The sequence below is a fragment of the Phascolarctos cinereus genome, unplaced genomic scaffold (assembly GCF_003287225.1).
Source record: "Phascolarctos cinereus isolate Bilbo 61053 unplaced genomic scaffold, phaCin_HiC Scaffold_726;HRSCAF=1367, whole genome shotgun sequence".
Lineage (NCBI taxonomy): Eukaryota > Metazoa > Chordata > Mammalia > Diprotodontia > Phascolarctidae > Phascolarctos > Phascolarctos cinereus.
This window is the reverse complement of record NW_027556098.1, coordinates 280713011-280729807: the sequence shown is the minus strand read 5'-3', so window position 1 is coordinate 280729807 and position 16797 is coordinate 280713011. Positions and strand designations below refer to the sequence as shown.

Genomic DNA, 16797 nt, shown 5'->3' with positions numbered 1-16797 from the left:
AAAACACAGTATATAATATATTTATGTGTAAATATGCACACAAACTTGGTCTAAAGAAATCTGTTATTTTCTTTGTGATCTCTTATTTGAATGGGACAAGAAAAAAAGACTTTTTGGAAAATTTCTAATGGCAGATAAAAGTCTCTTAAAAATTCTGTGTTAATCCAGCACCCACTTAGCAACTGACTCTGAAACCTGATGAAAGGCCAAATAAGACTACAGGCAGTGTTCCTGCAAACAGCTGTTCATTATGGAACACAGGCACTATAGCATCATTGAGTGGCTATGATGTATTAAAATAAGTCCATGTATTTCTTGTCCATGGCATTTTTGACAAGCCTAATGGACAGCTCCTGAGACATTTGTATACTCAGCTGCATAAGAAATAGGAACTTAAAAACTGAGCTGTTATCAAATGAGTAACTTCCTATTATTTCCTGGGTATATTATACTAAATGTCTTATCTATTTATTGATTTCCAGTGTTATTAATCAGAAAAGCCCAAGTATATAATCCTACCTGATCTTGTGGTCCTTGGAAATGACAGTTAAACTGGCATCTGGTTTAAAGGGAGAACAAGAAGATGAAAACAGCAAATGTATGTCCCACTGCATTATTCATATAATTCCATTACCTCTTTCTGCTTAGGAGTAGGGCTGGGGATAAAAGTATTATCAATAACACCAGTTTGAGGCTGTACCAGGACGCTCTTTTTTTTTTTTTTTTTAGTTTTAATTCCTAAAGCTTATGCCTTCCATGCTGGGTTTAGATTAAGACAAGCTAATATCTGTAACCATTTTATTTCTTCTGGTATTCTAGAGATTCAAAAATGTAGCAATATGTGTATAAAATGTAATTTGGTGATGATGTAACATGCTTTCTCTGAGCTATAAAGTATTGCTAGGTATTATCTTCAGACTAGCTTGGATAAGCATCTACAAACCCCTATTTGAATTCTTAGCTCCCTTCCAGGATTGGGCTACCTTCTTCAAGAAGTCTTTTTGATCTCCTAGTTGTTACTGCTTTCTCCATTCCCCAAATAAGTGAATTTATATTTAATTTGTATATACTTGTTCTTTATTTATCTGCTTGCCTGCTTTATTCTGCCACCCCTCTCTCCTGCCCACCCCCAGTAGACTATTGGCTCCTTTTGGGCAGGGAATGTTTAATTTTTGTCCTTGTATGAAGTGCCTGGCCCTTAGCAGATACTTGATAAAAGTGTTCGATGTTTCCAAATCTGGCCTTAGACACTTACTACCTGTGAGTCTCTGGGCAAGTCACTTAACCTTACTCTGCCTCAGTTTCTTCATCTGTAAAAAATGGGGGCAAAAATAATACCAGCTGCCTGGATTGTTGTGAGGATAAAATGAGATAATACTTGTAAAGAGCTTTTCAAATATTGAAATGCTATATAAATGCACAAAAAATCACATTACACAAATGTAAATGGTAGCACATTGTTTTAAAAGGTGGCATAACTGTCAGTGATTAAGAGTGGAGGAGAAAGAGAGAAGAGACTGCTAGAACTTGCAAGATGAGCTCCATCTTTACCATATTAAGCTAGTCCCTTGATTAGCACCTGCAGGGGCTATTCAGAGAACCTGGAGGTGTTTATGACTCTTTCTCCTAGGAGTCTTAAACTTCTGAGTTTTCTCTTAAAGGAGTAACTTAATTACTTCAAACCTTATACTTGGCCTGGCTCATCTCCCAGCTTTGCCACTGGATCAATATTTTTGTTTGAAAAGGACCTTAGAAGTCATCTAGACACAGCTCATCATTTTATAGAAGAAGCTGAGGTGCAGAGAAGGTAAATATATTGCCTAAAGTCACACAGCTGGAAAGCAGCAGAGGTGTGATTTTGAATCCAGGCCTTCTGATTCAAAATTGTTAGCTCCTTCCACCACACCATGCAATCACATCCATTCCCCAATAATTTAGTTTTTGATTTTTTTAACTCGTCCTATGATTTCATCGTTAGAGGGATCTCCCAATGAGAAAACTCCCTTTACAGATTCACATCAGTACCTTCTCTGAATTTTATAGTCTTAGAAAGTTGCCTGAGGCACTGAGAGGTCAGTTGACTTGGTCAGGGTTACATAGACATTAAGAGTCACAAATAGGATTGAACTCAGGTCTTCTTGACTTCGAGGTCTCTTCTCTATTACGCCACACTGTCTCTCTTTCAAAGTTATGCCACATAAAATAAAAAATGAGCAGAACATATTCATCAATATTAAATAATTTTAAGGCTTCATAAGTATTCCACTATTGTGAAGCAGTAGTAAAATTTTTTAAATTTGTAGATCACTTTACATTTTTCAAAATACTTTCACATTTATTCTCACAGTGATCCTCACGGTGCTGAAATAAGCAGTATAGGCAATATTATCTCCATTTTACAGATTAAAAATTAAGATTTACAGATATTAAATGGCTTGTCTAAAGTCGCTCAGCTAGTAAGTGGCAGAGTTCACAACAGAACCCAGGTCTTCTGAGTCCAAGGTCAATGCTCTTTTGAATATACCATGTTCTAATCATTTAGTAATCATTTAGTGGACTGTCCAATTGATCACCCACGTGTTTTATTTATCTCATGCTAAAAAATAATCTTGCAAATAAAAAGACTGAACATGTCACTCCCAAGCTTAATGACCTCCAATGGATCTGTATGGAACTAAAAATGATCCCCTTCACCTAGCATGTAACGTCCATCATAATCTTATTGTAACCAAGTTTCCAAATTGTAATGTGCTATTTCAAGAATGAAGTTATGATCCAGTCCAGATTAGACAATTAGCTTTTGCATGATTTCATCTCACTTTCTCCTATCTCCATATATCCACACAGGCCCTCCTTGATATCTTTAATATGCTCCCTCTTCATTTTTGTTGAAATCTTTCTTTTCACTGTCACGACTGGGCTCATATGTCACCATGAAACCTTCCCTGATTCCCTTGGTGAAAGTGATCTTTCCTGTCTGAAGTGCTTTGTCTGTGTCTTTCCTTTGTGTCATCACACTCTACCTTACATTATCCCTATTATTACACATACTGTCTGTCCCCTCATAGATCATGAGCTCCTTGGAGAAAAGGGCAATGAAATATTTCGTCTTTGTGTCTTTAGGGTCCAGCGCTGTAACTTACACATAGTAATCACTTGATAAATATTTATTGGTTGAATTCAGCCTGAGGAATGATTGAATTCCATGGGCAGGAGTTGGAGTGGGGTGATGGTGGAGGTGGTGACAATCTGTGTGAATTGAAGTCAAGGAACACTTGGTAATCTACTTTGGCTAGAATGTAGAGGGTGTGAAAGTAACATGAATGAAGGCTGGAAAGAGATTGGAGTCAGATTAAGGGGTACCTTAAATGCAAGGCTGAGATTGTAGCTTATGTTTTAGGTAATAGGGAGACACAGATAATTTTTGAGCAGAAGACTGACATGTGTAATAGGAAGTTTATTTTAACAGCTGTGTGAAGGATGAGCTTGAGAGGAGAAGAGAAATGAGGCAGATAGCTCAGTTAGGAAGCTATTATTATAGTACAGATGAGAAATAATCAGGGCCAGCAAAAGGTTAATGGGTATATGAGTGAAGAGCAGCAGAAAAGTGTGAAATATTGTCAAGGTAAAATCAATTGGACTTGGCTACAAATTGGAGGTGGATTTCAGGAAATAGGAAAGAGCCCCAAAGCCTAGATGACAAGGGAAAGATAGTACTACCAACTGAGATAGGGAAGTTGAGAGAAGGCTTAGGGTAGGGTAAGATTATGACAACAGTTTCAGACATGATGAGTGTGCCTTGCCTGAGGGTAGAGTCAGCAGGTAGAGATATGGGACCAAAGTCAAAAGTGATACTGGGGATGTATGTATAGATCTGAAAATCATCTGCAATAATTGAACCCCTGGGCACTGATGAAATCAACAAGGGAGGGAGAAAAGTCAGAGTCTTGGGGATCACACATACTTAAGGGGTAGGGGAGGGCAGGGAACCAATAAATTAACTGCAATATATATTCTCAGCCTTGCTCCCAGGGTAAACCTCATTTTACAGAACAAAATCTTATTCATTTGTGTATCTAGATAGCATTTTGTTCACTGTGAACCATGGATGGGTATGTCAGACAAGGACTCAGAGGTCATCTCTTTGGAGTCTTGAAGGTGGAGGTGTCCTGAATAACCTACTTGCACATAACCTCTACATTAAAATTTTTCATTTTATTAAAGGGAAATTGAGGTGAAGGTGGTAAAACTGATTGCTGTAGGGATTCAATGAGAGTTCTGGAATGAGGGCTGGGAAGTAACCTTAGAGACCATCTTGTCCAGTCTAGAGACCCTCATTTTGCAGATAATACTAATAGCACAATTGCATTGCACTTTTTGCAAAAAGTTGACAAATTACATATCTCACTAAAATCCTGTATGTAAATGGGGGCCCAGAGAGGTGGAGTAAGTTTCCAAAGGTCACATAGGGGTGTAGGAAACAAAGAAACAAACACCATTTCCCCAGTTTTCTTAAGGGTCGGCCTCACAGTCTGTGTCCACAGAGTCAAAATGCAGGAGGAGCTTATTGGTGTAGAGCCAATTTCCTCTCACAAATCCATTATTGATAAGATGAATGGACAGGCAGAATACCTTTACAGGTGCATTTCTGCTTCTCCAGAGAATGAATAGGAAACATCCTAGATTTACACTTTACATGTGAAAGGTTGGATTTCATAGCGGTATATTAAATTAAAAGGTGAGGCAAACAGCCCCAAGCAGGAACAGTTAGCATTATTATAGCCCTTTATATTTTTAGAGTACTTATGTTATACCCAGGATGGACATTTTTTTTTTCTTGTGGAAAAGGGATTAGACTTTATCCTTTGTGAGCCAGAGAGCAAAAGGAGAACCAATGGGGAGGTCAATTTCCAGTCAATATAAGGAAGAACTTACTAATTAAAATAGTCTAAAATAGTAGACTGCCTCATGAAATACTCATCAGAGGAATGGTTCAAGCAGAGATCAGATGCCTAAAGGTTAGGGATGTTGGGATATTTGTATATGTAGGGATTTTGAAAGGAGATTCATGCATTGAACAGGGGCCAATTTGGACTAGATGACTCAAAAGTCCTTAAGAGTTTGGAGATACTGTCCTTTTCTTTCTTTCTTTCTTTCTTTCTTTCTTTCTTTCTTTCTTTCTTTCTTTCTTTCTTTCTTTCTTTCTTTCTTTCTCTTTCTTTCTTTCTTTCTTTCTTTCTTTCTTTCTTTCTTCCTTCTTTCTTTTTCCTTCTTTCTTTCTTTCTTTCTTTCTTTCTTTTCTTTCTTTTTTCTTTCTTTCTTTTTCTTTCTTCTTTCTTTTCTCTCTTTCTTCTCTTCTTCTTCCTTCCTTCCTTCCTTCCTTCTTCCTTCCTTCCTTTCTTCTTTTCCTTCTTTTCTCTTCTTTCTTTCTTTCTTTCTTTCTTTCTTTCTTTTCTTACTTTCTTTCTTTCTTTCTTTTTCCACCAAGATGAAAAATAAGTAGCAGTAAGGTTCATTTGCTTCTTCAACGAATCACAGAAAAATGTATGAAGGCCTTTATGAGGATAAGAGGTCTGTAGAGCTGGCCCAATGCTCAGCTGCCTGAGCCATGTCTTCCCTAGATGCTGAATGACAGCAATTTCAGACAATAGAATAATGTCCTTACCTAGGTTGCAGAAGCCAGACTGGGACACTGGCCCTACTCAGTAGGCTTTCAACTTCAATTATAATGAAGCAGTTGGAAGTGGGTATCTTAGTCACTGAAGCTTCTTCCAAGTATAATCCCCTCTGTAAACATTTTAAGAGCAAACACTATAGCTGTTAACATGATTTTTCCACATGTAATCCAGTATGCTATATTTTAGGTGCTTTCATACACAGAATATGAAGACATATAGGTTATCTGTGTTTAGTGGATCAATGAGGCATTAAGTTTAAATTGTTCAGACTAAAAAAAAGCAAGAAAAATGCTATTGTTAATTTTGTTGTGTTTTTGGTGTTGATAGTGGTGGCTGGGGACAGGAATCTAGAGAGGAAGTGTCAGCTGTCATGACAGAATTTACCAGACTTATAGAACGGCTGAGCTGAAAAGGGCTATCATTCATTCACTCAGTCAGTCAATGAACATTTGTTAAGAGCTTACCAAGAGTCAGGAACTGTGCTAAGCTCCAGGGATACAAATATAGCAAAAAGAAAGACAGCCCTTGCCCTCAAGGAGTTTACACATAAATGATAAATGAAAAAGGGGGTGAGTTAGGGAAGAGAGTTTCCAGGGTGAAAAGGCTATAGGCTGTGGGAGGATCTAGGGAGAGAGGATAGTTGAGGCATGGTGGTGAAGCCTTGAGATTAGAAGTAGAGCTGAGAGGAGATGCTAGTCTGGATCTCTTCCAGGAGGTCCCAGGAAGAATTTTCCAGTGGGAGAAGAGGGCTTCAGGGGTGGAGGGATATTGCAGAATGAACAACTATCATGCACATCTAGTCCTGAAGATGGCAGAGTAAGAGGTTTTCTAGAGGCAGTTGTCCATCCCTTCAAAAACAAAGAGAGGTAAAAGTCACCAAATTCAGGGGAATATCCAATGACAAGATGATGAGATAAGGAACCTTCCATAAGATAATACTTACAGAAAACAAAATAGCTTAAGAGCAGCCTACCACTCCACCTTTCCTAGTGCTATCAAGATTCCTACCATTAACTCTCCACTCCAGCAAATGTGGCAACTAGCTTATGATGCTTTGGTGTTTCAGGCACTCAGCTTTTGAAGTTGCACTCTTTTCGAAAAGAAGCATCCTGACTCCTAGGTCAGGTTAAGACCTCATTGCTCCTTTAATGATTTTTCCCTTCCCAGCTCTCACAGGTCATCTAAAGCTAATCTGGAGTGGCCTTTCCACTGTATGGCTGGTGCAGTTTGGGGTATCTGGAATTTGGAGCTAAGCCTATTATCTTGTCCCGGGGGAAAACCACTAATAGGAAGAACTGAGACTCATGAGTTAGACAAACCTTGGGTCTTAAACAGGAATGAATGGATGGTTGGAGAGTGTTGAAGCCTGGCAAGTAGGTAAATAGAATAGGGAAGAAACCAGAAATACACAACTAATTAAAATAATTAAGAAGACAGGTAAAAACAGGAAACCTCCAGAAGGAATCAAAGAAGGGTAGAGAGTAGCTCTAGGATCAAAGCCTTCTCAGAGCACCCCTCTCAGCAACGCTCTGGGGAATTAATTCCCTGACTCCTTCAGGGTTAGCTTAGGGGCTGAAGAAATCCAGTTATGGAAAGACAGTGGAACTTATAAGTAGGGGATAGACCTTACTTCAGAAGACATTCAGAGTCTTCCTGTAGCAGTGGCCACCCTCACCTCCTAAGGATTGAAAAAAAATCACAGAATGGGCCATGAGAACTATGGAAGGGGCACAATAAAAACCATGCTTTTTTTTTTTTAAAGGGAAGGGATTGGTGGTAAACACATTGTCAGCCAGGACACCAACAACAACAAAAATAAAAATAGTGGAGTGATTGATTGAAATAGTCAAAAGCTGACTGAAGAGAAATGAGCAAATATTAAAAGAAAAAAAAGTTCTGTCTAGTGTATGTTTATTTTTTAACAAAGGAATAGGAGCAAAAAAAAAATCTCCTTTGGTAGGCAAAGATAACACAACAAATTCTGCTACTCCTCCTGAAAAAATAATGGAACAATTCTAAGGTCCTCTAGAATGGTCAAGGTAAGAGAAAAATATCAAAGAAATAAGAAGAGAAATTAGATCTCTTCAGGAAGAAATCACCAAGTCTAAAAAGAGACCACTGGAATTAGAATCATAACAAAAAAGGAAATATGTTTCATATTAGTAAGGTCTCTGAAAAAGAAGAGAAATTTAATGCAAAAAAGCAAAGAGAGAAGGAAAAGTAACAAAGCAAATTAAATGTTTCAAGAAGATTGAAAGAACACTGCCCTTCTGTGTAAGGTTGCCTTGTTTCTGTGTTGTATATGTCTTTTATATATGAGTATTTGTATATGCTATCTGCCTCATTAAAATGTAAGCTCCTTGAAGTCAGGTACTGTTTCACTTTTATCATTGTATTCCTAGGTCTTAATATAATACTCAGGACATATTAATTTCTTTATAAGCACTTTTTAATTGCTTAGACATGAAAGAGGCCCCCGCAAAAACCAAGAATACTGAACTTTAAGATAGGATGAGAAATAATCTCAGGAGTTTTCCAGAGAAACATTGTACATCATTTTCCAAGAGATCACACAGAACAATTTCACAGAAATACTGGGAGCAGACAACAAAGTTCAGGTTGTGAGATTTCACAAAACACCAAGAGAAAGAAACTCTAAGTTTAATTCAACAGGAAACATTTGGTCAAATTTCACAACTACAACATCAGACAATTAATTGTATGGGCCACTATAAAAGAACTCTTCAATTTGCAAAAAGAAGAAAAAAATAATTAGAATAATACATGATTAGTCCTTGGTTACATGAAGTAAAAGGAAAACTTGGAATATAATATCCTAAAGAACAAGGAACATTGGCTGGCACTCAACCATGGAGAAGTGGTTTAAAAGTTGTGGTACATTAATATACTGGAATACCATACTCAAGTCAAGACTAGCATCTATGAAGTATATAAAGAAATCTGGGAAGACCTTTAGGAAATAAAGCAAAATGAAATAATTTAAATACTAAATAAATTAAAATTAAATGACCTCAAGAATAGGGTAGCACATTAACTGAATGTCCAAGAGGAAGAACGAATAAGGACAAAAGATCCAGATGATTATATAGAGGGTATAGACTGAAAAATTGCTATGATCCTTTCTTCCTTTCCACTCTTGTACCTCACTAATTTGAAGAATGGTTCCTTCTCAAGGGCTGGGTTCTTCCATAGTTGGCTCTTTTCTGGAATTACAGAGCTCACATTCATCAGAACCTCCCTTAACTGCTTTGTGTCTTGCTTTTTAAGGGACCATAAGAATGTGACCCATCCTTTGTCCAGTTGGTGGCTAACCAACCTTTACAGTAATTTGATTAACCTTGACCAAAGAACTTTGACACACTTCATAAAAGGGTTACGAAGTATAATACTTTTGGGGGTTTTCTTTAAGACCTTAATCAGTCCCTTTTTCTGATACTTATACCTGACATTCTAAAAATTTATCAACTACGGGTGGTGATGGTTATAATGGTGGAAAATAATTGATCAAAAGTCTCCTAGTTCCTCAACATATTAAAAAAGAATGAGAAAAGGAAAGAGAGAGAGAGAAAGACAGAGACAGAGAGAGAGAAAGAGAGTGAGAGAGAGCGAGAGAGCTGAATAGCTGTGAAACACATATAGAGAGAAAATACAAGGAGACATTAAATCATAGGGCTAAATAATTCACATGGAATGATGATTTGGAGACTATATAGATTACTACAATTATGCAAATCCAACCAAAACTATATAAAACACCATAAATAATATTTCATGGCTAAAATTTAAAAGTAAATTTAAATAATTTCAATTTAACTGCTTTAAATAAATGATTATATTTTGAGTGAAAAATACATATGTGTATATTCTATTCTTGACATTCTCACATCTGAAAAAAGTTGAAACCAGCTTTTAGGAAAAACCCAAATGGCCCTGAGCATCTGGTGGCAGTTACCTGAGATAAAAGCAGAGTACTGGAATGAACAAGATATTTTCTCTCATATGCTCTAAACCGCTCTGGACTTCAATGGAAATACGACTCATGCATTTCTATAGATGGAGAGTAGGGGTGAGAAGAGAACTCAGAAGTGTACCTTCTACTAAACAAAAATGGAAAATGAGGGGTTGGACTAAATGATTTTAAAAAATTCTTTACAACTCCTTACATATGATTGTATATTTTTCTATTTTTTCAGACATGGTTTTATTGTGTAAGGAACTTCTAGTGAAGAGATTTCCTTTAACAATATAAATAAGCAACTGCTCAAAAACCTATTGTTTAATCATTATCTGGGCACGTAGAAGTTAAGTTAGTTGCCTATGGTTCCACTGCTGGGATGTCTAAAAACATGAGACAAGTGTTTCTGACTCTCAGACCAGCTCTTTATCCCCACCACTATGCTGACTTTGTCTTTCTCTTTTTCTCTTTCTTTTTTCTCCTCCCTCCCTCCTCCCTTCCTTCCTTCCTTCCTTCCTTCCTTCCTTCCTTCCTTCCTTCCTTCCTTCCTTCCTTCCTTCCTTCCTGCCTTCCTTCCTTTCTTCCTTTCTCTTCTATCTCTCTCTCCCCATTACTATCCTTCCCTTCATCCCTTTATCTTTCTCTCTGTAACCTCCTTTCTCTTGCTTCCCCTTTCTCTTGACCCCCCATTTCTCTCTGTAGAGAAAAATAGATATCTGTATTTAATATTTTATGTAAGTCATCATTAAAATGTATTCCTTTAGTAAGCATTTATTAAAGATGTATTATGTGCAAGACCACCTGGTACAGTGGACTGTGAGCTGGCATCACAGCCAGGAAGAACTGGCAACTCTCTCAGACTTTGAGGTTGCAGAGAATGTGCCAGCCACAATTTGTAGAGCACGTTTCCTACCCTGATGAAATCCCAGTGTCAGTCACAACAAGATGTGTAAGACTATACACCAGGGAATATAAAGATATATAAGAAGGCATGATCCTGTTCCTTATGGAACATTAATTGAGGAGGAAAGGATGGAAAATGTAGACACGTTATGAAAGTGCAAAAAAGCATGAAGAATCTGCAAGACAAGTAAGAAGCCAAGTACTATGAATATTCAGAGGAAGGAAATCTCACTTCAAGATGGGGGGGGTGAGGATCATGAAGAGTGACACTTGAAAGGGATTTTGAAGGATGGGTGGGATTTCAAGGTAGGCAAGCCACAGTATTTATTAAGCATGCGTTATATGTCCAGCACAGTGCTAAACCCTGATGATAAAAATATAGACAAAAGGAAAGATAATCCCTGCCGTTAAGGAGCTTAATATCCTAATGCATTGTTCCCCATTGACTTGGATTCAAGAAGTCATGGTCTTAAATACTAGCTGTGTGATCCTGGGCAAGTCAATTGACTTCTGCCTGCCTCCGTTTCTTTATGGGGATAATTATAGCTCCTACCTCTCAGGGTTGTTGTGAGAATAAAATGAGATCATATTTGTAAAATGCTTTACAATCCAAACTTTAAAGTGGTATATAATTGCTAGCTGTTGTTGTTGTTAATGGAGGAATACAACACACAAAAGAGAGCTGAAAAGAGGGTAAGGTGAGGTGGCATAGTGAAGTCCAGAAGATCAGAAACATGGCTGAGAGAATGTAGTTTGGTCGGCCTTGGCACTTTCCCAAAGTGGAGGCGATGGGAAGACTCTAAGAAGAGAACAGATAGGCCTGGCAGCCCGGGTATTGTAGCCGCAGGGAATGGTGTGAGAAATAATAGGGAGGTCACAGGATCATAAAGCTTGAAGGGACCTTAGAGATAATATACTTCAACCCCCTCATTTTACAGATGAGGAAACTAAGGCCAAAAGAAGTAAATGATTTGTGCTTGGCCACATAGTAGTGATGAGATTCAAGATCGAGTTTTCTGACCCTGACTCCAATGTTCTTTTGACTATGTCGAGCCTCATCTCTCATTGGGCATGGTTAGAGAACAGTGAGTAGAATGAGGTTATCCTAAGCTTCTCAGGACCACAGGGATCATCTGCTCTCATAGGTGAGGAAATTGGGACTTGTCCAAGACCACTCAGATAGTCTGTGGCAAAGCCAAATCTCCTGATACCTAGTTAAGTTTTCTTTCCATTACATCATTCTGACTGTCAAAGTTGGCAGGGGCAGAGTGATTAGAGATAAGTATTGAAATGTACGAATGAAAGAACATTTATTAAGTGCTGCAATACTGTGTGATAAGTGCTGGAGATACAAACAGAAAAGTAGCCATTTCTGAACCCGAGGAACTTATACTCTTTGGGAGAGATAGCCCAGAAGGGTTTAGGTACCAGGTAGATGGGGGCCTACCACCTAGTGGCAGGGTAAGGTAGCTAGGAGAAGGCTATATTCTAGGGAGAAGTTGGTCCAGAATTGAGAATTTTCTGATGATTCACAATGTGAATTATATTCCCTCTGAAACAGTCCAGCCCCATGGTTCACTTCCCACCTGTGAGTTGAAAAGTTGGACAGAAAAAAAGTTTGGGCCAATTCTTTTAAAGGAAATCTAGCTGGTGAGAAATGAATCACTCCTCAAACACAAAGGAAAACTGAAAATTGAGACTAGGTTAAACCTGAGGTCACTCAGTCTTGGAAATGCCTCTTTAAGCTTCTGATACTGCCATAATTTTGCTCTGCAAGCTAAGGAATAGAACTATATATATATATATATATATATATATATATAGCTAGCTTGAAAAAGCAGAGAACATCAATGCTTTGGCAAGAATGAGATAACAAAATGTCACTTATAGCAGAAAGTACAAAAAATATCATACTGGCTTTTTAAGTTTGAAATGGTTCAAAGCCTGCCCATAGAATCTGTTTCTTTGTAAAAAGATTTCGTTCTCTTATGAGAAGCTTCTGTTTGATGAGGAGAGGATAGTTAATATGACTTTCACTGTTTTTCATTTGGGCTGGTACCATACATAGAAATGAGTATTAATCACTTCAGAGCTCCAACACTTTCATGGTTGGAAGCTAGAAAAGTAAAATTGAGAGTATCTGCATGACACCAATAAGACTTTTCCCCCCCTGGGAAATAAAGATAAAAATGTATGGGAGATGTGAGAGAAACAGCTTTGGGTGGTGGGTTTTCAATAGGGAAACCGGACTGGCCTAGCAAGGCATTTCTGTAATTCTTGCTAGGGAGGTGTAGGAATTGTAGCAGCTCTCAGCTGGCCAAGCATTATGAAGTAAAGATAGTGGTGTGCTTGTAAATGTTTAACAACCAGCACTTGGCAGCATTTACCCTTTCTGACTTGTAAAAGCTGAAAAGCTGAAAATTTAACAATTTGCTCTTGTGAGCTGGTAAGAGCTGGCTCCAGTATGTATCTGGGTGAGGGGAACCAGGAGGGAGAGCTGGCCCAGTTGAGATATCTCTAACCTTCTGATGGCTCGTTTCATTGATTTTTTACTTTTGCCCATTCAAGTCTGGAGCCCAGCAAGATTTTTTACCCTCTCTTCTCCAATTTATAAAAGAAGGAATCAAGATCATTGTGATGTCAAGAATTATAGAATTTACACAGCAAGGAGGGCTGATGCTTAATAATTAGGAAGTTGAAGAAAAAAAGGAAGGAGGAGGAAGACAAGAGTGATACCAACCTGAAGCCAGGGAAGGCAGTCACCCATACAGGGATAACTAGTGGAGAGGGGCCAGTTAGGGTGATTCTGACTGCTCTTTATCCCACTGACTTCCAGGAACTAGGGGAGGCTGTACCAGCCAGCTTTGGCACGAACTGCAAAGTGTAGGTACCAGGTTCTAGCTGTAGCATTGGAGAGAGGATAAGGAAAAGGTTCCTGCACCAAAGTGCCAAAGAAAGAATGGGAAGGGATTGAGTTGAGGAAGGCTTGGGGGACTGCTGTTGGGGTTAGGGAAGGGGTGCTGTTTAAGGGAGTTCTGCTTGGGGGAAGGCTGTTTGGGAGGAATTGGGGAATGACCCACTGGACCTAGGAGTCACAAATGCAGCAGGTTTGAGACATGGGACATGACAGCAAGGCAATTCTGGTCCCCCTGGGGGGGAGCCTCAATAAGCCACTCCATGGTGGGTGGGCTGTTCCCTGGTCCAAACCCAAATGGAAAGTTTCTTTGTCATGACCTCTTCACAACAGTGCCGGCTCACAGCTGCCTGGTAGCCCATTCATGCCCACAGCTGGTCCCTCTGGTACAGGAAGCTGAGCGTGAGCTTCCGCCAGCCTTGGCCCAGTGCCCAGAATAATATTTCATACTTAGGATCCTCTCTGTCTTCCTCCATGTCATTAACTACATACGGGGCTAAGAAGGGGTTGCTGTGGCTATATTCACTGAGCTGCAGGCCTGCTCTTTGGCAGTCAATCAGGGCTTTACTCTTTCACTATTCTCTTTTTCTCTCCCGTCTTGTTTCTTCCTCCCAATTGTCTCTCTTATTTGCCATCTCTGCTTGGTCTCTCTTCCATGCCATCTCTTGCTCTGTCTCTAGGTTCATTCTTTTTACTAACTTGCTTACAAGTCCTTTTTCTTCTGCTTTGATGACATCTCATTGTTTTTCTCATTTGATGACCCTCCTTCCCAACTGTGTATTTCTCTCAGGTGTGAAATCAGATAAGCCAGAGAACTTTGTAGCTGAAAAGGGGTGGAGAGTTTTTCTGGCACTTCCTGGCATAGAGGAGGAACAGGAGACTCAGAGACATGGGAGTGATTTGTTCAAGGCCATTCTGGGAGTAGAGATGGAAGTAGAATCCAATTCTAGGTCCAAACCTCTTTCCTCTATGTGGCCTTTGACTCCCATAATGGCATAAAAAAACAAGGGAGCTATTGTAGTAATTTAAGAAAGAGGAAATGTGGACCTGAAGTAAGTGGGAGCAGCAAAAATGAAAAGCAAGGGGTTGGATGTGAGAAAAATTTGATAGAACCTGACAATTGACTGCATTTCTGGAGTACGGCAAAGGAGAGAAACAAAGGCGATGTCTCAAATGTGGGCAATGCCACTGACAGAATGTTGTAGTGGAAAATTTTAGGCATACAGTAAGAAAACCTGGACTTCAGTCCTAATTCTGCTACTGTTGCGACCTCGGATTTGTTCATTTCTCTGTGTTCCAGTTTCCCCACCTACAAAATAAGACATGTAAAATAGAATCATTTTAATTCAATAGGAATTTATTAAGTACCTGCTATGTGTCCATGCATTGTGCTAGCACCAGTAATACAGAGACAGAGACAATATGGTGTCTGCCCTCGAGGATCTCACCTTCTGGGATAGGTATGTCGGTAGAGGAGATGATTTTTAAGGCCCCTTCCAACTCCGTGGTCTTTGTTCCCATAACTCTCAGTCTTCTCCCTCCATAACATCTGGACAGATTCATTTTTATCTTAATCATATACAGTTATTTCCTTGAGTTCTTTCTTTCTTTCTCTTTCTTCCTGACTGTCTCTGTCTTATGCCTAACACATAAGGCAGGTGCAACACTTTGTCCTCCTCCTAAGTACAAGAGTCAATCTGCTCCAGTGAACCTGGGGGAATTTTCTAGAAATTTTGCTTCATGGCCCCAAATTTTGAGCCATAATCACAATATGAGTGATAATCTGTTCATCCACAGCTGAGGAAGTCTGAAAGGAAAATGAATGTTTACCTTGTAATGGGTGCTCCCCTGAGCTGCTAACTGCCTCAATTTCATGCCTGTAACCTATTGGCCATACAGGCTCTGACTGTCACTTTCAACTCTCAGCAGGAACTAAGAGAGGAAAGAGAGTGAATAGAAAGATATTAGGGGGTGGGGTAGGATGGGGGGACGATGATTTGGAGGGGTCAGAATAGCAAAGTTTTTGAGCAGAGCAGCTGGAGAATTGTGAGAAAGCAGAGCATAGTAAGAGGTAGGGGGCACTGGAGACAGAAACAGTCTTAATCAGACTCTCCTTGCATTCCTGACTCCTGTCAAGTTCAATCATTGTAGTGAGTCAGATGCACTGCTTACCTCTCATTCTCTCTCATCTTTCCTGTCCTTGATGCTCCAGGATTTTAATAACACAGACCTAAAAGGGCATTCAGGCTAATGGTCTTGAATAACCCAGTTTGGCTGTAGAGACAATTATGCCCATTTCCCAAAAGCCTGGATTACATTTACTTTGGGCTGGAGAGACCCTGACAATGAACCTGAAGTTTATGTGAGAAACTTACAACCAGCATCACCAGCACCACCAATTTCCAAGACCCAGCAGAGGACACGTCTCTATTAACAGTCGCGTTCCCCATCCCAAACCCTCTTCCCCCAACCTCTGCGGCAGATTAAGTGTGGAAGCAATAGGAATCAGAACAAAGGTCAAGACTGAAGTGCAACTAAATTGAGGTCCATAAGAAGTATTTGTAGTCTGAACTACGATTCACAATAAAGAGAAAATATGCTGGCAATAAGCAGGGAAGCTGCAGAATAACCAATCCCAATACATTTCAGACTTGTTTTTATTGAACTCTGACCATCTATCTAATTCTCTCTCCAGGGCATTCTTGGAGAATGATTTTATGATTTAAAAAACAAACTGGCTTTCTTCAATATTTGAGATTTAATTTTTTTCTTGGTCTATTAGGTGTTGTTGAGTTGCAGTTTTTTTTTAAAGCTCTAATAGACAAATGCTTTCAGTAGGCAAATTAAAAATAGAAGATTTAATATGTGGAAACAATGCACCTAAAAGTAGAAGTGAGTTTATATTGGATAAAGAAGATCAAATATAGAAGATATTGAGCAAATAAAATATTGCTTGAACCCATGATGACTTGCATAGAGGCAAAAACAAAAGTGATAACATCTCAATAAAACTCTTAAATCAGAAGTTGAACATCTCATCCAAGGCCATTTTTTTTTTTTTACAAAAGTTACAAAGGTACCTCCAGAAGAGAAACTTCTGTGAAAAGTGATGCTGAAAGTCCACATTTCTTGACACACCTTGGCTCTTGAGAAAAGTCACAGGCTCAGTGAGAACCAGTGGCCTTGCCAAAGGAAGCTAGCATGATAGATGAAAGATCTAGTGCTGATTATAGTGACCTGTTACTGAAAAATAAAAGGTGAGAAGGACATCGGTACCTTTGGCATTTTGTATAATCAGCTGGCTATAACAACCCAAATCAAACAAA

At 39.0% G+C, this 16797-nt stretch overlaps 1 pseudogene; it reads right to left on the bottom strand.

Moving 5' to 3' along the window:
• Positions 1-13374: 13374 nt before the first annotated feature.
• Positions 13375-16797, bottom strand: part of LOC144454379 (speedy protein C-like) — a 118084-nt pseudogene continuing 114661 nt past the window's right edge.